This window comes from Acomys russatus, chromosome 29 (genome assembly GCF_903995435.1).
Source record: "Acomys russatus chromosome 29, mAcoRus1.1, whole genome shotgun sequence".
Classification (NCBI taxonomy): Eukaryota; Metazoa; Chordata; class Mammalia; order Rodentia; family Muridae; genus Acomys; species Acomys russatus.
This window is the reverse complement of record NC_067165.1, coordinates 14,373,478-14,396,314: the sequence shown is the minus strand read 5'-3', so window position 1 is coordinate 14,396,314 and position 22,837 is coordinate 14,373,478.

The following is a 22,837-nucleotide window of genomic DNA, read 5'->3' as shown; positions in this document are numbered from 1 at the left end:
CTTTCCCCCACCTCTCCTATAGCCAGTGTGGTTTCAGTGCTTTAAATTAAATGCCTGTCTTAATCTCCACTATGAAGCACTGTGGCTTTTTAGATCACATAGGCTTTTCTTCTCCCCACAACTGCTACCTAGCCTTGCTGGGGATGCTGGTAGGGTGTGTGGCAGCTTGTAGCAAGGCAAGCCCTTTGGGGCAAATATCTATAATGGGTCACTCAGCTGGTTCCTTTCCAAGACTTCTTGGTCTCAGGGTTTTTTTTTTTTTTTTTTTTTTTTATTGCTGGGGGTGGGGTTGTATGTTTAATGTCATTTTGAGACAGGGTCTCTTTATGTGCCCCAAACTATCCTGGAACTCATTATGAGTCGAGGCTGGCTTCAAACTCACAGAGCTAGATCTACCTCTTCTGTTTTCCAAGTGTCAAAGTTAAAAGCGGGTAGGCCGTCACACTTAGCCTTTCTTGACAGGTCTTGTTTTGTTTTACTGCTTTGTTTTAGCTGGGGCTGTCTGGAGGGTGGGAGTCCATATGCAAGGCTTGAACTCTCTTAGGATGGCGTCCCAGTTGACAAGTCCTAGCCCTTTGGCAAATTAACGCTGCCCCTCCCCTCATCACTTTGCCCCTCCCCTCATCGTTCTGCCCCTCCCCTCATCGCTCTGCCCCTCCCCTCATCACTCTGCCTCTTCCCGCTCTACATTGCGTTCCAGCTACACTCACCTCTTTCTTTGCCCAGATCCTGAGATGCCCCCTCTTCCCAGGCTCTGCATGCTGTGACCCCAACTTTCCAACCAGCACTTCCAACTTCTGCCCCATCTCTATCTCCAGCTTTTTCTCTGAAAAGGATTCTTCCTAGGCCCCTCGCTTCCAGGGTCCCAGCTTGGGAGCTTTTTAAACTAATCGTCCCTGCCACAGCCTAGTCTGAGTGAGGAGCCCTCCTCTTCTCGCTATTGCCTTGGCTCTTTGCTCCCACAGCCCGGTGCTATGGTCATCTTTTTCGAACCTCTCATGAGCTATGAGCTGTAATATAACATCTGTATCTATCTTGTCATCATATCGCCAATATCTGTAATGGCAACAATGGATATTTTGGAAATAAATTAATGACATTAGTAAATTGATAATTGAAATAAATAAATGAAATAAGTTAATAATTTATGGGTGGGAGGGATGACTCATGAGGTGGGAGATGGAGATGTGGGCAGGGATTGAGATGCAGGTTGAGGAAAAGCAGGAATCCCAATGAAAAGGTGGAGACAGCATAGAAAGTCTGGGCGGAGGGGTGAATGAGAAGGAAATGGTTGCTATTACAAGGCGGGACAGCAAGGCACCAGGAAAAGTGGGTTTTATTTATTTTATTTTTGAAACAAAGAAGTCATTCACTGATAGCTAATCAATGCCACCCATGTCCCAGACACAGCGTTTTGTTGTTGTTGTTGTTGTTGTTTGTTTTTGTTTTTCGAGACAGGGTTTCTCTGTGTAGTCTTCGCTGTCCTGGACTCACTTTGTAGACCAGGTTGGCCTCGAACTCACAGCGATCTGCCCGCTTCTGCCTCCCAAGTGCTGGGATTAAAGGCGTGCGCCACCACGCCTGGCTACAGCATTTATTTATTTATTTACTTTTTAAAGATTTGCTTACTTATTTTGTGTACAGTGTTCTGCCTGAAAGCCAGAAGAGGGCACCAGATCTCGTTACAGGTGGTTGTGAGCCGCTATGTGGTTGCTGGGAATTGAACTCAGGACCTCTGGAAGAGCAGACAGTGCTCTTTAACCACTGAGCCATCTCTCCAGCACTATAGCGTTTATTTTTATATGGAGATATTTCTGTAGCATAACCCTAGTCTCAAGACCTAAGTCCACCCTGTTAGCCACTTCCAAGCATGAGATTCTGTAGCATTTGGGATTATAATGCTGTGTGGCTCTTAGTGCAGTCTTAATACTTTTCTCACACCAGAGGACATCTTCCATGCAGTAAGCAGTCACTTCTCATGTCCCCTGACCCTGGTTCCAGCAGCCCCATGCTCTTTCAGTCTACACGGATTTGCCTTTTCTGGACATTTTGTATAAATGTAATATTGTCTGTGCCACGTACACTTATTTCTTTTATGTAGACAAGGTCTCACTATGTAGCCCTGACTGGCCTAGAATTTACTACATAAATCATGCTGGCCTCAAACTCACAGAGTTTGTCTCTGCCTCCCCGAGTGCTGGGATTAAAAGTGTGTAAAAAAGAGCTCTTATTCTCCTGAGGTAGCTGTTGTCTTGGAAGATTACTGCCTCCTTGTACTAACTTAGTCCTAGCCCTGGAAGCTTCTAGCCTCCGTACAATAGAACCTAGGTTTAGAATGTTTTCAGCCTCTGAGACTTACTGCTTAGTAAGGTCATCCTTTCTTGTTCTTTCTGAGCTCTGGGCTGGCTGTTCAGCTCTGGCTCAAACTCCTCTCCCAGCTGACTTACTCAGTCTGGCTTCTGAATTCTCTGCTTGGCCCCTAACTAACTCCAGAAATCTTTTCTAATCTGGCTTTTTTTTTGTCTTCACCTGAGTTCTTTCTCTCTCTGCAACCTGTCTCTCATTACTGTCCTGGTAAAAACTGCCTCCTCTCCCTCTCTGCATTGCCCCTTAAATAACTTCCCTTTCCTCTCTCTTCTCGCGAGAGTTAGGTACATCCTATTTTTTCAAGTCTTCTCTGATCTGTCACTTGCTTTTTTAAGACAGGGTTTCCCTGTGTAGCCCTGGCTACCCTGGACTTACTTTGTAGACCAGGTTGGCCTCGAACTCAGAGAGATCCTCCTGCCTCTGCCTCCAGAGCACTGGGATTAAAGGCGTGCGCCACCAGCCCAGCTAGACATCACTTTGAAACATGGGTGCTTCCTTCTACAAACTAACTTCATCTTCATTGTCTGGGATTAAAGGCATGCACCGCCACACCTGGACCTAAGCTTTTCTTTACCTGAATCTTGTTCTATACCAGGCTGGCCCCTAACTCAGATCTGTTTGGCTCTGTCTCCTGGATTAAAGGTGTGTTTGTATTCCAGGTGGAGCACACAGACCTAGAAGGTCTTTGGATGTGATCTCTGGCCAGAGCAGCCGTGCTCTGAGTTAACATCCTCTACACAGGTAGAGGTAGACATTAATTATCCCCTGGCCAAATGAAGAAAGCGAGGCTCAGGGAAAAGAACCGACAGGAAGTCCTAGCAAAGGAAATAAATGGTCCACATTATTGAATGCACACTACAGCCATCCAATAAGCAAAATACAGAGCAACCCTGGCGGTGCTTCAGCCAGGAGCTCGGGCGCAGTGCCACCTTCCGTGGACGGCCTGCAACCGAGGTAAGTTCTGTGCAAGTTGCCGCGATTGCGCATCCAAAGCAGCGATGGACAATAGAGCAGCAGAGAAATAAGACTGATTTCAGATCATGGTGAGTGCTACCGAGGAAAGTAAAACAGGGGCGGGAGAGATGGCTCCGTGCTTAAGAGCATCTGTTGTTCTTGCAGATGGCCTGGGTTCAATTCCCAGCACTCATTTGGTAACTCACAATTGCCCATAATTTCAGTTCCAGGGGATCAGACACCTCCACAGGCACCAGGGATGCACCTAATACACAGGTGTACAGGCAGGCAAAGCACTGCACACATACAATAAAATAAAAACATTTTCAAGCCAGGCAGTGGTGGCACATGCCTATAATCTCAGCAGAGGCAGGCAGATACTCTAAGTTCGAGGCCAGCCTCATCTACAAAGTGAGTTCCGGGACAGCCAAAGCTACACAGAGAGAAGCCCTGTCTCAAAAAAAAAAAAAAAAAAAAAAAAAAAAAAAAAAAAAAACCAACAACAACAAAAAAACCCAAAAACAAAAATAAATATATATACAATTTTTTTTTCCTTTTACAAAGTAAGAAGGCTTCCTGCAGCAGCTTCAGGTGAGGAAAAGAGGAGACTCACAGTATTAGTCACTGTACTGTTGCTGTGACCAGAACACCTGAGAGAAACAACCGAAAGGAGAAAGGGACTTATTTTGGCTCCCTGTTTCAGATGGTTTGACTCTGTCATTATGGGGAAATACATCAGTTGTTCAAGTCATGGCAATGGGGGAATGTGGTGGCCCCAGAAGCAGACACTGAAGAAGTGGCCAGGGATAACACACCCTCAAGGACCAGCAGCCTACCTCCTCCAGGTAAGCGCCACCTTCCAAACGTGTGAGAACCTCTCCAACTCGCAGCTGGGGACCAAGCATTCAAAGCAGGAGCCTATGAGAGGGCTTTCACATCCAAGCCGTAATGTTCCAACCCCAGCCCCTGGAGGCTTGTGCGGTAAAATCTTACACTGTAAAATTTAGTCGGACTTCAAGTGTCCACACAGTCTCAACATTTCCAACATTTTTCAGAAGTCCGTGTGGCGTCTCTACTGAGACTCAAAATACTGTCTAAGCTGTGAGTCCCTGTAAGTAAAAGAGAAGGTTATGAATTTCCAGTGTACAATGGTACAGAGTCAACGTGCCATTTCAGAAAGGGAGGGCCAGGGCGTGGTGGCACACACCTTTAATCCCAGCACTCGGGAGGCAGAAGCAGGCAGATCTCTGTGAGTTCGAGGTCAGCCTGGTCTACAAAGGGAGTCCAGGGCGGCCAAGGCTACACAGAGAGACCCTGTCTCGAAAAACCAATAAATAAATAAATAAATAAATAAGGGAGGAATATGGTATTAAAAAAGGGGGAGTGATCAAAGCAAGACCAGCAAGGAGAGCATGAACCCCGTAGTTCCATGGCAAACATCCAGGGACATCCTATCCCAATGTGAGTCCAACAGGCCTGAACAGCACTGCGGCACTGCGTCTGTGGCTTTTGCTATTTTCAGCGCACATGGCCTCTCTCTGGGTGTGGTTCCCGGTGGTACGCGCAACTCTCCTAAGTAGAACACCCTCATTCCCGGCATTTCAGGGATCCTAGCGTCTTCGCTGCAGCTTGGGGTTCATTTCACGGGTTCATCCCTAACTAGCAGGGACTCCAAGCCTATTCCGCAGGCTCTTCTCAGGCATCTCTAAGGACGACCATGCAGCCCTATAACTCAGCACCAGATGCGTGATACAAATTCTGTTGCTAGCTTGAGCAGCTGCCATGCCCCATTAGACCATAGTTGCAGAAGAGTGTCTGGGTGACCAAATCTGGAAAAACACTTCTTTTGGGGGGGGGGGTGCGTGCAAGGGTTTGAGACGGGGTTTCTCTGTGTAGCCTTAGCTGTCCTGGGCTCACTTTGTAAACCAGGCTGGTCTCAAACTCACAGCGATCCACTTGCCTCTGCCTCCCGAGTGCTGGGATCAAAGGTATGGACCACCGCCATTCCACATCAGAAAAAACCGCATTTTTAGATGGACCCATTACAGTAGAACACATGGTAGCACTGTCTTCAAAGGAAAGGTCCGGTTTCACCAGTTCCTGAAGGTCCTCAGGGCATCTTTGTTCCTATGCACTCACAGCTCTCTCTCTCTCTCTCTCTCTCTCTCTCTCTCTCTCTCACACACACACACACACACACACACACACACACACACACACACATTCTTTCTTTTGAGACAGAATCTCTCTCTATAACCCTGAATATTCTGGAACTTGTAATGTAGACCAGGCTGGCCTTGAACTCACAGAGATCATCTTTCCTCTGTCCCCCAACTGAGATTCAGGTGTGCTGCCCCACACCTGGCCACAGCTCCTATTTAATAGTACTGATACCTCCCTAATAGCTATGACTTTCTTACCCACAACTCTAAATAAGTTTCTTTTCTGGCCAAACTACAAGTTTTTATTTCGTTTTGTTTTGTTTTTTGTTCTTTTTAGTTCCCTGCCCGCTTCTGCTATTTGTTCCCATTTCCCACTATAAACCTAACAGGAATCAGTCAGCAGTAACCATGCTACGACCTGAGTGCTATGCCACCTTGGAGTTCTCTCTGCTAAATCAGTCCATTATTTGCAAATTCGCTCTCACTCAAAATTTCAGAATACAAGGAAAATACAGACAAACCCTCTGCCAGAACGTAGCAGGAAAAGTCTCTAATTCAGTCGAGTTCTTGTTCCCATCTGGAATGTCATGACCACAGCCTTTGTGGTCCACACTCCTGCCAGGATCCTGGCTTCTGAAATCGCCCCCAAATGCCTCATTCAACTGTGCATAGTGCACTTTAGGGCATCTGCAGCCTGCTTCTCCAGATGCTTCCCAACTCCTTCCAGAGTTGGGACTCTGGGTAGGGCCCCTACTTCTGATACAAAATTTTATAACAGTTAACAACAATTATTTGCAGTAGGAGTTTAGGTTACCTTGCACAACGTGTTTTTGTTTTGATCCCAAGTATGGGATGTGAAACTCACTTTAGTTTCTCCACAGCTGATAACAGCCCCATGAGAGGGTGTGTGATCTTAGTCAGCTGGAAACTGCCTCGGGCAGGCATCATTACATTTGGTTTGTAAATTTTATTTTTATTTGCACTTGGGGAGTCAAAGGACAACCTGAAGGAGTCAGCTCCCTCCTTCCACCATGTGGGTTCTGGGGATCAAACTTAGATCATCAAGCTTGGCAGCAGGCCTCTTTACCCAGAAAGCCATCTTACTGGCCCATATTTTAATTTTATTATTATTATTTTGCGGGGGGGTTTCAAGACAGAGTTTCTCTTGTAGCCTTGGAAAGATTTGTTATATTATTATGTACACAGCGCTCTGCCTGCATGTACACCTGCAGGCCAGAAGAGGGCATCAGATCTCATTATAGATGGTTGTGAGCTACCATGTGGTTGCTTGAAATTGAACTCAGGACCTCTGGAAGAGCAGTCAGTGCTCTTAAACACGGAGCCATCTCTACAGCCCCCTTAATTTTTTTTTTAATTAATTACTTTTCTATCTCTGTGGCCATATTACCCAGCCAAAACAACTTCAAACAGGGAAGGTCTGTTTGGGATCACGGTTTAAGAGGCTTTCAGTCCGTGATGGCAGGGAAGGCGCGGCTGTGTAACCGGTTCATGGCAGCTGAAACGAGACAGGAAGTGGGCAGGGATGATATACTCCCTCGTAACCCAGTGGCCTACAAGTTAGGCCCCACCTCCTCAGAGTTTTGAGAACTCCCCCAAATAGCACCACAAGCTGGGGAGCAAGCATTCAAAACATGAGACTGAGCCAGGTGTGGTGGCTCACGCCTTTAATCCCAGCACTCGGGAGGCAGAGGCAGGAGGATTGCTGTGAAATTGAGGCCAGCTGGATCTACAAAGCAAGTCCAGGACAGCCAGGACTGCACAGAGAAGCCCTGTCAAAAACAAAAACAAAACATGAGACTGTGAGAAACATTTCCGATTCAATCCACAGCGTGCACTATAGAGGGAGGTTTAGATAAAATGAGGTCATGGTCATGGCAGTATCCGGGCAAAGGGAAAACAGTAGAGAGCATGGCTGTCTTCCTCAAGTGACAGGATGAGCTGCTGGATGGTGTGCGGCAGGGAAGGTGAGAAAAATGAATATCACTGCCTCAGAGAGGCTTGAGTCTACTCCTCCTGAGGGTCACACATCCACTGCAGTTTTGGACTAAGGAGCCAGGGTAGAAGCAAGGAGGCCAGACAGAAGGCTGACGCAAGCACTTAAGCAAGAGTAGATGTGGCCTCAGGGAAGCCAGGAGGAAGCAGAGAAAACGTTCACATCACACATGTGTTTAACTTGATGGCAAAGTCAATAAGATTTGCGTATTGGATTTTGGAGTTGACGAAAAGAAATCAAGAACTTCGTCCTGAAAACTGGAGGCGCCGTTTACCCAAAGCAGGAAGACTGGAGTGGGACCCGGATAAGGAGAATCTATGTTGCCAGGACCCTTGTTTTGGGGTGCAGTGGATACCTGAGAACCATCCAAGAAACACACACAGTATGCATAGCCCACAGTCACCTGGGTGTAGCAGTTCTGAACACGTATGATTGAGAATTAGCAAAATGTGGAAACAGAAAAAAATAAATTCATGTGTCTGGGCAAGATAGCCAAGGAGCAGGAGAGAGAGAAAAAACTCCAGGGTGTGCCAGGAGCGGAGGTCAGGGAGGGGAGAGAAAGCAGGTCAGGGACTCGGGAGCGAGGGAGTGGTTGGTGGAGCAAGAGGCAAACCTAAGACAGAGGTGTCCTGACCAGAGAAGAAAGCAAAGAAAAGGCGAGGGCTTGGTTAGCTGTGTACAACGCCGCATATAAGTCAACTACAGGCTGCACATCCACCTTTGAAACTGCCAAGCTGGGTCTCTGACTGCCTTCACCAGAGACGCTTTTCCGGGTGTGCTGGGAATTGAAATCCTGATTGGTGGGTGCCCATGCACACAGACAGAAAACCAGAGACTGCTTCTTCAGGGAGGTCTTGCCCTAAAGGAGCAGAGAAATTGCAGGGCCTGAAGATGGAGGAAAGCTGTTGTGTCCCTTTAAGATGAAGAGTGGCGGGGACCACGCTTGTGTGCTGATCAGAACAACACGGGGAAGGGACTTGATGATACACAGTGGGGAATGTCTCCCAGGAGTCATCTGAGAAGGTGGGGTCAGGGGCAGGGAACGAGCTTTGGAAAGAGTCCCTCTGAGTCACAAGAGGAAGGTGACCTATATAGGTGAAGACACCAAGGCTGAGGTGCAAGCCTCAGGACGTTCTCTTTGTTGGTGTCTTTCTTCAGAGCAATAGGAAGCAACTCGAAGGAAGAGGGTGGGTGGTGAAGGGGAGAGTCAGAGAGAGAAAAAAGGGTGGGGATGTGTTATCCCAGGGAGGGGAAAGGGGACAGGTTCACGGTGTCACCCTGTGGTTGGTTTAGTGCCCGTGTTTTAGCTTTTACTCTCACTGCTAGAACTGAAGACACGACACAAGCAACTTACAGATAGAGTTAATTCTGTGTCCCGGTTTAAAGAAAGGCACACAGTTCATCACAGGGGAAAGGCGTAGTGGTGCGTGTTAGGATTCTGCTTCCGTCTGCCTACCTGTGCTGTCAGCGCCTACCTGCCACGGGAGGTGGGGTGTGGCAGTTGGCGCAGTGGCCCTGCCCAGGACTATATAAAAGGACAGGCTCTCACCCTCCTCATGGCTCTCTCTCATACCTCAATCTCTCTTTTTCTGTCCCTGTCTCTGTCTCTGTTTCTGTCTCTGTCTGTCTGTCTGTCTGTCTGTCTCCCTCTCTTTCTCTGTCTGTCTGTCTCTCTCTCTGGGGCACCCTTCCCCCACTTTCTTCCCTCCCCCACCCCCCACCCCCATGGTCACTTAATAAACCTCATATAATATAATATCTGCTGTTTAGCATCTTGGCATCTTATTCTTTTACTCTCTTATTTTTTAAATAATAAAAACAGAAGCTGGTTATATTGTGTTCTGGTCACAGAGGTGAAATCTAGCCATTTATTTGCCTTCTCTGTTTTCCCAGAATTTTTAGTCCAGAGCTCTAGCCTATGGAATGGTGCCGCCCACTTTCTGGGCGGGTCTTGCCTGCTCAGTTAAAGCTCCCTAGAGAACAACGCGCAAGCGCGCGCGCACACACACACACACACACACACACACACACACACACACACACACACACACACAATCACTCCTAGCATTCTCTCTCAGGCCATCCTAATCCAGTCAGTGAAGATGAACCACCACAGGGTGACTGTGTTTGTTTTCTGGCTTTCCAAGAGCAGGTGGGGAGAAGATGAAGAAAGAGCCTGAGCCAGGACTGGGAATTTGCCAGGCAAAGCTGACAAAGTGAGCGAGAGAAGGGCGAAGGAACATGGCTGCAGCAAGCGGGTGATTGTGATGGGCAGGCGACCTCTCTGGTCAGGATACAGAGGGAGGACAGGAAAGGTGGTGAGACCCTTCCATTTCACTGCCAGACACCCGTGTGCTGACTAGGAGATGTGGAAGACAGGAAGATGTGGGTGGATGACAGCACCCAGAAATTAAGGCCGCTCCCTGGATGCAAGTCTCATTAAGACAGGCCCCAGGCTATAAACCCATGGTGTGGTCCTGAGGCGGGACCTGCAGAACAATGGTGTTTTCACTCTTGCCTAAGGGATGCGATGTGGCTAAGCTGAATCCTGGGTCTAAGGAGAGCTGACTCGAAGCTCCCCTAATCGATAGCAGCTGCAGTTCAACCTCAGGCTTCCGACTCTCCGTGTAATAGTGTCTCAGTTACCTCCTGGCCACTTCTCTGCACTGATGAGTTAAGTCCCCCATCACCCCACCGTGGTGCTCACTTGCTCCCAGCCACTTGGAGTGACAGATAACAATCGCTTCTTTTCAAAGACACGATCATATTTCCCAAAGGAAGCTCAGAGAGCTAGCTAACTCGGCACAGATGCTGAGCACGCAAAAGATGAGAAGCCCGGCACCCCACTAACACTGGCTTCCTTCTCTTAGATTTCATGGCTCCCTTGCAGCAGCCATGACTCCCTGCCACCTCCCACCCCCCATACAGGGTTTCTCTGTGTAGCCTTGCCTGTCCTGGACTCACTTTGTAGACCAGGCTGGCCTCGAACTCACAGAGATCCACCTGCCTTTGCCTCCTCAGTGCTGGGATTAAAGACACGCACCACCATGCCAGGCTGCAGCCACGACTTTTAATCTGGGAGTTTTAGGCCTGGAAGACATGTATAGCCCCTAGTTTATTGGTTTCTAGGTCCTTTTTGTTTTGTTTAGTTTTGTTTTTTTGAAAGCAGGGTCTCATGCAGGCTGTCCTCAAATTCACTACGGGGCCAGACAAGGCTGACTTTGAATTCCTGGTCCTTCTGCCTCCACCAACCAGGTGCTGGGAATACAGGTTTGATCCTAGCTGGCAGGATCCTTTTAAGAAGGTGGTAAGAGCAAAATAGTGAATGTGTCTGCTCCACCAGAGGTGCACACATCAGCCTGGCCCTGGTAGATGTTCAGGGTTAACCTGTTAGATGAATATATAGCTAGAATTCCACTAGCTGGTTCTAAATTTAAAAAAGGGGGGTGGGGTGGAGTGGCTGGAGAGATGGCTCAGAGGTTAAGAGCACTCACTGGCTGCTCTTCCAAAGGTCCTGATTTCAATTCCCAGCAACCACATGGTGGCTCACAGCCATCTATAGTGAGATCATCTGGTGCCTTCTTCTGTCATGCAGGCACACATGCGGGCAGGATACTGTATTAAATAATAAATAAATAAGCCGACCATGGTGGCACACGCCTTTAATCCCAGCACTCAGGAGGCACAGTCAGTAGGATCACTGTGAGTTTGATGCCAGCCTGGTCTACAAAGTGAGTCTAGGATAGTCAAGGCTGAACAGAGAAACCCTGTCTCGAAAAACAATAATAATAATAATAATAATAATAATAATAATAATAATAATAATAATAATATCTTCATTTTTTTCTTTTTTCTTTTTTTTGAGACAGGGTCTCTCTGTGTTAGCCTTGGCTGTCCTGGACTCGCTTTGTAGACCAGATTGGCCTCGAACTCACAGAGATCCACCTGCCTCTGCCTCCCGAGTGCTAGGATTAAAGGCATGCACCACCACGTCCGGCGAAATCTTTAAAATAAAACAAAGCTTCTGTTCGCTGTTCCCACTCTATTTGCAGGGACCTCTGTTCTACTGTAAGTGACGTTGCTTCGGAACTATGAACGAAGGCACTGGAAGGGAGCTGCCAGCTTCCGTGCATCATGTCTAGCCTTCCTGGAACTTGGAAACAACTTTAAGAAGACATTGGGACTTTCCCGGAGGATGGCCTTTCCCCTCTCCTGATCTGCCGTTGACAACACCCCATACACATCCCAGCATCAGCAGTATTGCTCAAGTCCCACTGAGGACTAAGCTTGAAGCTGCGTGAAAAGGAGACCCCAGCCAGGTACGATGGCATACACTATAATGTCAGCTCTTGGGAGGACGAGGCAGGAGGATCTCTGAGAGTTCCAGATCGACCAGCCAGGGTAATAGTTAGAGACCTCTTCCCACACCACACCCCTACCCCCACCTCCAGGGTTTCTCTAGAACTCGATTTGTAGACCAGGCTGGTCTTGAACTCACAGTGATCTGCCTGCCTCTGCCTCCCTGAGCTCTGGGATTAAAGCCGAGTGCCACCACACCCAGCTAGGGCCTATCTTTTGTTGTTATTGTTGTTTTTCAAGACAGGGTTTCTCTGTTACACAGAGCTCTGGCTGTCTGTCCTGGACTCTTCATAGACCAGGCTAGCCTTAAACTCACAGAGATCTGCCTGCCTCTGCCTCCCCAAGTGCTGGAATTAAAGGCATGCGCCACCATGCCTGGCTAGAACCTATCTTAAAAGAAGAAAGTGAGCAAGAAGCCCTCTGACTCAGTTATCACTAAAAATTCAAATCTGGGGTAACAGAAAGGATCGTCCCCCGGTGAAGCCCCCAAGAGACCTGAGTCAGGGGCAACATCTCAAGGCCATGGCCTTTGGGACATCCTCCTTTTACCCAAAGTCCAGGCCCACGTTGCTCCAGGAAGCACTGAGGAGTTTACTTAGCTTCGGTAGTGCCCTGCCACACCACCCTGAAACTCCAGCAAAATGATCTCATAGAGTTGCCACATTGAATTCCTCACCCAGGTACACTGTGAGACAATTCCAGGCTGAGTTCTTGGCTCTACCTCACCATGTCTGACACTGAAGAAGACCTAAACAGCACACGTGGTATCAAGTGACCTGTTTTGATGCTACAGAACACCCCACAAATGCAACCTAAAGAAGAAAGGGCTCCCTTTGGCTTACAGTTCCAGGAAGTTTGGACCCTCCTGGCAGGGAAGGCATCGGGGACAGGAAGAGCAGGTGGCCGGTCACATTGTATCCAGTCCCAAAGCAGAGCCTGAGATGTATGACAACTCATTCTCTTAAGTCCATCCAGGTCCCCAGCTGGCCGAATGGTGTCACCCATTGTTAACATGGGTCTTCCTAAGGTAGATAATCTCTCACAGAGAAACTCAGAGATTTGTTTCCATGGTGATTCTCGGGCCATCAGGTTGATAAATGAAATTCACAGTCAGCCCTTAAAGGGTACAGTGTAAGCTGTAGCATTCCGTTGACCTTCCCCCGCTCCTGTACAGTAGCCAGGCTTAGTGGGAGCAGGAGAGTTCAGCCAGTCTGACAGGGACTGCCACCTCCACCCCTGAGAGACAAGTCCATATAAGTGGCCACGTTTGGTAAACCAGCTAGACAGAGCTGTCAGCATGTCGCCCGGCACCCCACCCCCACCCAGGTGCCTGTGCAGTCAGGATAGTCATGTTTGTGGCATTCTTGCCATCATGGAAGGTGTCTACCTGAGCTCCCACTGGGATTGGAACAGGTCACAGGCAGAAATCCTCTGGCAGCAGACACCACTTACACCCGGAAGGAGATGGTCTCCTCACGGGTGCAGGAACCCTGTGTTGTATGAGGTTGCAATGCATTTTGACAAGCAACCCTTCTGTGGGATAGGGGCAAGGTCCAGACAGCAAAGCGCCACCATGCCAACAGGGAAAAGGCAGGCAGAAGAGGGTAGAGCTGGGGTGCTGCCTTTAAACCGGTCTATATGTTCTTGCACCACCAATGAGCCCCAGTGAGCTTGCTACCACCTCTCACTGTAAAGAACACATCCAGAGTAAGACCAAGTGACCAGAAGACCTTCCAGCAACAGCTCCTGCGAGGGGGCCTGTGGCTGTGAGCCTGGTGGCACTATTCCCTCACAAAATGTGCTTTGCATGCTAAGTAGGCTGCTGTTGTTTGAAATAAAAGGACAATAGGTCACTTGTGTCGTGCGCCATTGGGTGTCATTGGTTCTAGGTTTTCAGAAGGACCTAGTGTAACTTACAGGCAGCATGCCCTTAGAGTTCTTGCCAACCCAGCTCTCCTGGTCTGCCTTTTGCCTTCTCAGGAGCCTCACCCCACCCTACCATAGCTGAATCCACTGTTGTTGTTGTTGTTGCTGCTGCTGTTGTTGTTGTAAGAATAAATTTTCCAGGGCTGGAGAGATGGTTCAGTGGTTAAGAGCACTGCCTGCTCTTCCAAAGGACCCGGGTTCAATTCCCAGCACCCACATGGCAGCTCACAACTGTCTGTAACTCCAAAATCTGACACCCCCATACCAACTCACATAAATTAAAATTAAATTTAAAAAAAGAATAAATTTTCCCATGCTTTCTGAGTTTATAGGGTTTGGTTTTCTGAAATCATTGGCTGGGGTGGGAGGGGCGTAGGAGGGTTGTGTGTGTGTGTGTGTGTGTGTGTGTGTGTGTGTGTGTGTGTGTGTGTGTGACCTGTACAGAAGGTTGTAGCCTTCCTGTGAGTGTTGGCAGACTCTAGCCTGCTTCCTCTCAAGTGAGCACAGTCTAACGGGCACAGTTACACCTTACCTGGTGATTCAACCTCTGGGGGTCAAAACTGAGTTTCACTTGTTAACTAACCTGAGAACCATATGTTTCCTCACCTGACGCCTACCTCAGATGACTGAGCATCCTTGAGATATAGGTACCACTTTCTTTCTGGTGTTACCAGAGTTTTAAGGTCCAAGTCTGAGCTCCGACCTCCCAACAAACAAGCCACGCCCACCAGTTCCTAACATTCCAATTAAAGAGACAATAGCAAAAAGCTTTCTTTTCTTTCTCTCCCCACCTTCCCCAATACAAGGTCTCTCTGTGTAGCCTCCTCGGCTGTCCTGGAACTCACTCTGTAGACCAGGCTGACCTCAAACTCAAACATCCTCCTGCCTCTGCCTCCCAAGTGCTGCGATTAAAGGTGCATGCCACTACCGCTGGCAAAGCAAACAGTTTTGTCTTGGGAGGCCACGCTGGGAAGAGGAATAAAGAAGTCCTACTTGGGGTCACTGATCCGATGTTTAGGTTTAAACAGAGGAAAAAGAGATGTAGAATTAAGCAGTCTGGTCAAGGTGTGGTCTTGATATTTTCATTATCTTAGGCCCTGTCTGTCTTACAAGGTGGCCCAGTCCTTAGAACTGTGGGTAGACTTGGGCCCAGTGAGATGGCTCAGGGAGTAAAAGCATTTGCCTTGCAAGCCTGACAGCCTGAGTTCCAACCCCAGACACTATTGTGGAAAGAAAGAACCAACTCCCAAAATTTGTTCTCTGACTTATACACGTGTGCCATGGCAGCACCAAGTGCTTTTAACCACATGCCCACACTCACCCATACATTACACACACATCATCACCATCATCATCATCATCATCACCACCACCACCACCACCATCATCATCATCATCATCATCACCACCACCACCACCACCATCATCATCATCACCACCACCACCACCATCATCATCACCACCACCACCACCATCATCATCACCATCATCATCATCATCATCATCATCACCACCACCACCACCCACCACCATCATCATCATCATCACCAGCATCATCATCATCATCACCACCACCACCATCATCATCATCATCATCACCACCACCACCACCATCATCATCATCATCATCATCATCACCACCACCACCACCACCATCATCATCATCATCACCACCACCATCATCATCATCATCATCACCACCACCACCACCATCATCATCATCATCATCACCACCACCACCACCATCATCATCACCACCACCACCACCACCACCACCATCATCATCATCATCACCACCACCACCATCATCATCATCACCATCACCACCACCATCATCATCATCATCATCATCATCACCACCACCACCATCATCATAACAAATCAAATACACTTTAAAATTTTTTATTTTAATATTAGGTGTATTGGTGTTTGCCTGCATGTATATGTCTGTGCACCATGTGCATGCCTGGTGCCTTCAGAGGCAAGGAGAAGGTGTTACATCCCCTTGAGCTGGAGTTACAGACAGTTGTGAGTGACCATGTGGGTGCTGGGAATCGAACCCACATCCTCTGAAAGAGCAGCCAGTGCTCTTAACTACTGAGCCATCCCCTCAGCCCAAAGCCATCTATCTAGCAGCCCAAAGTTATTTTCTGTTTTAATTGTATGTGTATGGATATTTTGCTGGCATGGCTATAATTTCACCATGGATGTGCAGTGCCTGCTGAAGCCAGAAGAGGGTACAGGATCCTCAAAGTCCAGACAGTTCTGAGCTACCTCCCCTGTGAGTTCTGGTAACCAAGTCTGGATCCTCTGCAAGAGCACCAAGTGCTCTTAACCACTGAGCCATCTCTCCAGCCCCAATTAAAAAGGAAAAAAAATAAAAAATTGAAGAGTGTGAAGTCTCTGGGAGGCACTATGGCTTTAGCTTTCCCTTGCCCTAGCATAGGAGTTCTGTAGGAAATGTTTAGTAGCAGCAGCCAAAGGGAGGAGCCAATCTCTTCAGAATGAGCCGCCCTCTCCTGCCAGAAGGTCAGACTGTCCACTGTAAACATTCAGGACCTAGCTGTGTCACCTTAGGTCTGTTGGCATTCTTGCGTTAAACTGTTTATATTACTAGGTAAACTTCGTTGCAACCAAGGTCAATAAACGATATTAGGCTTTATAGTGGTCTGAGAATAATCCCAGCTCTCAGGTGAGCAAAGGAAGAGATCCAAAGTTTGAGGCCAGCCTGGTGTACATAGGAAGAGCCTGTCTCACAAACTCCGAGGCTCAAGTTTAAACCCCAGCACCAAGAACCAGTTCTGAGATTCAAACTATCAGAACGCTGTTCTGGGTGTTGATTTCAGCCTTTGGCCTCATAAGACTCCAAGAGCCAAACGGCCTTTGTCAAGCACTGTGTATAAAGGGACTTCATTCAATGCCTTTTTGAATTAACTGGGGCTTCCTTTAAATAAAGGCTTGTTTTTAGAAGCTTTCTTTCTTTCTCCTAACAAGAAAAAACACAATGGATTCAAGTAATCTACGGTCCTCATCACAGCTTGTCACAAACACCTACCTCATCTTGTCAGGCCAGAACAAACACAACACACACACATACACACACAGAGAACACACACACACACACACACACACACACACACACACACACACACTAATTGTGGCGATCTGTACTCAGAGAGTTAATGAAAGGATGTAATATTCAAAAACATCATCTTTGGGTTTGTACATAACAAACAAATATCTTAAATACTTTTCAAAATGTCCTAGAAGCATGCTTTAGAAAATCAGAATGCAACTGGGAAGAAGGCCCGTGGGAGCTACACATGTCCTTTAAAATCACGGGGCAGAGGAAATCAGCAGTCAGCCTTGCGAGATGACTTTACAGGGTCGGTGATCCTTAGCTTCTCCCAGAAGTAAAGATGTGACTTTGCTCCATTTTTTTTTTTTTTTTATCCTTTTGCGCCCGGGTGCATTTCTTTTTGGATGCCTGAGTGATCCACCCCAGCCTGGCAGGTTTGCCTAGGAGGAGTCTCAGTTACACAGAAGAGGACCACTCTGGCCCCATTCCAGGGGAGGACTTCCTGTCCATCTTGTCCTGTTTTGGCGGTGCTGCGGATGTGGATGCCCACCCAGGCTCTCACCCCATGCTGAGCTCATCCTGAACCATATCCCCAGGCCTTGATACCAACTGCGAGGGAACTTTGGGAAGATCCTTTTTTGTTGTTGTTGTTTTGTTTGTTTTTTGTTTGTTTGTTTTTTGTTTTTGAGACAAGGTTTCTCTGTGTTAGCCTTGGCTGTCCTGGACTCGCTTTGTAGACCAGGCTGGCCTTGAACCCACAGCGATCCACCTGCCTCTGCCTCCAGAGTGCTGGGATTAAAGATGTGCACCACCACACCCGGCTGGGAAGATCCATTTTCTTTCCCCCAGACAGTCTCTTAACCCAGCCCAAAAGTTTCAACAACTTCTTTTTCCTGCATAAGTTACATAACAGTTTCACCCAAAGGGCTCTCAATTCAACCAGTAGGAAAACAGGGTGCTTTTTCTACATGGGAAGTTACATCAAATTCACAGACATTTCCAAGAATATTCCATTGTGGTTTTACAATCAGTCCAAGGTCCTAAGAATAGTACACAACTACTAGCTGGAGATATGGCCCAGAGGTTAAGACCTCTTATACCCTTCCACAGGGCCAAAGTTTGGTTCCCAGCACCCACATCTGGTGGCTCCAGCGACAAGGGACCTGACACTCGCGCACACACACACACACACACACACACACACACACACACACACAGAGAGAGAGAGAGAGAGAGAGAGAGAGAGAGAGAGAGAGAGAGAGAGGCCTTTGATACAGGTTCCCTTTACCCTTTACAAAGACCAGGCTGATCTTCAGCTCTCTCCACAGCTCAGGAAGGTCTTCTTGAATTTATGAACCTCAGTCTTCCAAGTATCGGATCTGTGAGTCTGTGCCACTAGGCCTCACTCTATCAATTGCCTTATAGTGTCTTGATGTCAGGAGTTTAGAAGGTCTTGGATGCTTCTGGGTCATTCAGTACCACTATTACTGGACTGTTGTCAGAGAGCAACTGAGAGTGAAGTAATACGCCAAGTCATCGGGGGGACCCCCACCCTGGTGTGTGTGTGTGTGTGTCTGTCTGTCTGTCTGTCTGTCTGTCTGTCTGTCTGTCTCTGTCTCTCTCTGTGTCTCTGTCTCTGTCTTTCTGTCCCTCTCTGTGTCTGTCTGTCTGTCTCTGTGTGTGTGTATGCGTCTCTCTTTTTCTCTGTGTGTCTGTGTGTCTGTCTGTCTGTCTGTCTCTCTCTCTCTCTCTGGGCTTCCTCACAGCATGATGGCTTCAGGATGTTGACACGGCGTTTGAGGCTACAGTGAAGTGCTTCTGTAAACAAAAAAGTCTTACCTTTCTGAACTATCACTTTGTCTACATTGATGTGTACACATGGTTGTGCTTTGTGTGTGTGGACATGTGCATGTGGGTGCACAAGAGGGCTAGAGCTGACATGACACATTTTCTTTAGAAGCTCCACACTTTATTTCTCAATGTACCTTTTGAGATTGCCACTGATTTGTTTTTTCATTTTGTTTGTTTATTTCGAGACAGGGTTTCTCTGTGTAACCTTGTCTGTCCTGGACTCGCTTTGTAGACCAGGCTGGCCTCGAACTCATAGTGATCCACCTGCCTCTGCCTCTCAAGTGCTGGGATTAAAGCCTACCATGCCCAAGAGATTGCTACTCATTTTGGAAAAAAACGATTTATTTACTATTTTATGTGTATGTATGTTTTGCCTGCTTGTATGCATATGTACCACATTTATGCTTGGAGGCTAGAGGAAGGCATGGGGTCTTCTGGAGCTAGAGTTACAGCTGGTTATGGGCCACATGTGGATGCTGGGAACCTCAACTCCAAGTCCTCCACCAGAACACCAGGCACTCTTAGCTGCTGAGCCATCTCTCCAGCCCCTTCTTCCTATTTTTGGAGACAGGGTCCCTCACTGAACCTGGTGCCTGCTGACTGGCCTGGGCTGGGTTCTGCGGCTCTGTCCGTTTTCTTCTTCTCAGTGCTGGAATCACAGGCACTCCTGCCCAGGGGCTTACACTGGGGCTGGAGAGTCTCGAGCCCTCAAAGCTCCGGCTCCTCCATAGCTTAGCGAGCACTGTGCCAGCTGAGCCACCTCCTAGCTGCTGTTTACATTCTTTTCATTATTAGTGACTCACATGACTCCACATCTCAGTGGGACAAAGGTCAAGACAATGTTGTCAAAGGAGCATCTGTTGGGAGAGTAAACGCTACCATTCCGCACAAGTCCAGCTTGGTGGAGCCAGTGAGTTTGCAGGGGTTCTCACGGGGGCACGGTGGGTCCAAAGCAGCTTCGTCACCAGAAAGTATACCCCAGCCCTGACCCTACTGCATACTTCTCTCTCTCTCTCTCTCTGTTTTCTGGATAGTCTTTTTCTTCTTTTTTAATATTTAAAAGAATCATGTGTAGCAACCAGGTGTGGTGGCGCACGCCTTTAATCCTAGCACTCGAGAGGCAGAGGCACATGGATCTCTGTGAGTTCGAGGCCAGCCTGGTCTACAAAGAGAGTTCCAGGACAGTCAGGACTACACAGAGAAATCCCGTCTGGAAAAAAAACAAAAACAAAAACAAAAACAAAATGAAACAAACAAATCACATGTAGATGTATGCTGTCTACGTGAGTGTGTGTGTGTGTGTGTGTGTGTGTGAGAGAGAGAGAGAGAGAGAGAGAGAAAGAGAGAGAGAGAGAGAGAGAGAGAGAGAGAGAGAGAGAGAGAGAGAGAGAGAGAATATAGGTGCCCATGGAGGCCAGAGAAGGGCACTGGATCCCCAGGAACCAGCTCATAACTACCCAATAAGGATGCTGGGAGTCAAACTCCTGTTCTCTCCAAGAGAAGTCACACTCTGTGTTTTCAGTTTTTGGTTTTTTGAGACAGGGTTTCTCTCTGTAGCCCCAACTGTCATGGAACTACCTCTGTAGACCGGGCTGGCCTCGAACTCACAGATCTGCCTGCCTTTGCCTCCTAAGTGCTGGCGTTAAAGGTGTGTGCCACCACTGCCCCAATGAGAAGTTACACTCTTAACCTCTAACCCAGCCAGGAGGACCATGCACCTGACCTCCCCCTCCCTTTCCTGGCTAGTATCCTCAGGAGAAACGTGGCTTTTAAGTTTGTCAAAAGTTGGTGCTTCTTGGGTTGGAGAGATGGCTCAGAGGTTAAGAGTACTGACTGTTCTTCCAGAGGTCTTGAGTTCAATTCCCAGCACTCACATGGTGGCTCACAACCATCTATAATGTGCTCTGATGCTCTCTTCTGGTGGGCAGGTGTAGCTATAGGCAAAGCACTATATACATAATAAATAAATAAAATCTTTTTTTTTAATGTTGGTAGCCAGGTGTTGTGGTGCACGCCTTTAATCCCAGCACTCAGGAGACAGAGGCAGGTAGATCGCTGTGAGTTCAAGGCCAGCCTGGTCCACAAAGTGAGTCCAAGACAGCCAAGGCTAAAAAAAGTTGGTGCTTCTTTTTTTTGGGGGGGGGGTTTCGAGACAGGGTTTCTCTGTGTAGCCTTGGCTGTCCTGGACTCACTTTGTAGACCAGGCTGGCCTCGAACTCACAGCGATCTGCCTGCCTCTGCCTCCCGAGTGCTGGGATTAAAGGCGTGTGCCACCACGCACGGCTTAAAGTTGGTGCTCTTGAGGAGAATCACTGATAATTACATGCCAACCTTTTCTTATTTTTATAAAGTATATTTATTTCTAACAATGAATACATTTCTACCATCTTTTTCCTTTCTTTCTTTCTTTCTTTACATTTTATTTAATTTTTTTTTTTTGAGGGAGTGTTTCTAGGCCTCATGAATGCACGATCTTTCACTGATACTCCTCTCCAGCCTTTACATGGGGCTGACTTTTGAAAAATAATAATAATAATAATAATAATAATAATTATTATTATTATTATTATTATTTTGGTAAATCTAACAGTGGGAATGAATACTGTATGTGGAGGGATGTGTGGGTTCTCACATGAAAAACCCTGTCACCATCCGCATGGTAGTAGGTTATAGTTGTAGGTGTCATTATGATACAAATAATTCCATTCAGAAATATTGGTAGATAAATCTATATGCTGGAATTCATGTGTGCATTCACGCACGTGCACACACACACACACACACACACACACCTGTCCTGTCAACTGAGGAAACCAGGAAGCAATTGCACACTCAATAATAATGAACATATCTCTGCCAAAGAATTGAACCCAGGACCTCACCCACACTAAGCCTATGTTCTAGCATCCAGTAGCACCCCAACTCTCTATTCTCAAATAATCAGGCCTCTAGCACTGGGAGGCCAACTCCTCCAAATAGAAACCTTCCTGGATGGAAAAGAGACTTTTGTGACATTTAGGAGGTTCCAAAAGCAGAGGAACTTACAAGACTCACAAAATGGTCCCCCGAAAATTTACATAAGCAGTAAGAGGTGCTGCAGAGAGGAGACTCTCCCAGGAGCCTAGCTGTCAGCAGGTTGTGCAGAGGGCTTCAGGCACACAGTTGCTGTGCTGGGGTTGGCACTGGGGGTATGTTTTCTGGTGCTCCTGTGAGAACCCCTATAAACTCACTGGCTCACCAAGCTGGAATGGTTTCCTTGACCTGTCATTGGTCACCCATCTGGCACAAACAGAGCAGCGTTCACATCTGTGTGGAAGAAGTCAAGGAGCTCCAGTTAAAGGCGTGGCTGATGCCAGGGCTACAGTGAGAACACACTAGATGGTTCTGGAGTGCCTTGTTGTTGCCGGAGGTTAAGCGAGTACTAACGGATAAGCAAACTCTACACTGTCCTTGTGACACCAGGACAGAAGAGCCGACTGAAAGAGGTGGGACAACCTGAGTGGTAAACTACGTCACACAGAAGTAACTACCCATGGATGCTGTAAACGGAATGCTTTGATAGATTAAATACTGAAGTAGGTAGAAAAACATTCCAAGGCTGAAGGGATGACTCAGCGGGTAAAGGTGCTTGCCGCTAAGCCTGATGGCCTGAGTTTTCTTTCCAGGCTCCACATGGTGGGAGGACAAGAACTGACTCTTAAAAAGTTATTGTCTGACCTACACACACTCGCACTCTGGCACGCTCCCTCTCATACACACACATGCCAATACATAAAGTAATAATAAAAAAAAAGGATTCCAAATAATTTGCATAAATACTTCGCCCCCAAGGAAGAAATGCCCAACCCCCACTCTTTTTTTTAAATATTTATTTATTTATTATGTATACAGTGTTCTGCCTGCATGTACACCTGCATGCCAGAAGATGGCACTAGATCTCATTGTGGATGGTTGTGAGCCACCATGTGGTTGCTGGGAATTGAACTCATGACCTCTGGAAGAGTAGTCAGTGCTCTTAACCAGACCCCCACTCTTTAAGTCAGTATAGTATGGTAGGAAGGAAGAAATGCTATTTCGCAGCAGAGAAACCCAGCAATTGTCTCCTCAGCCAAGAGATCAAGGCCA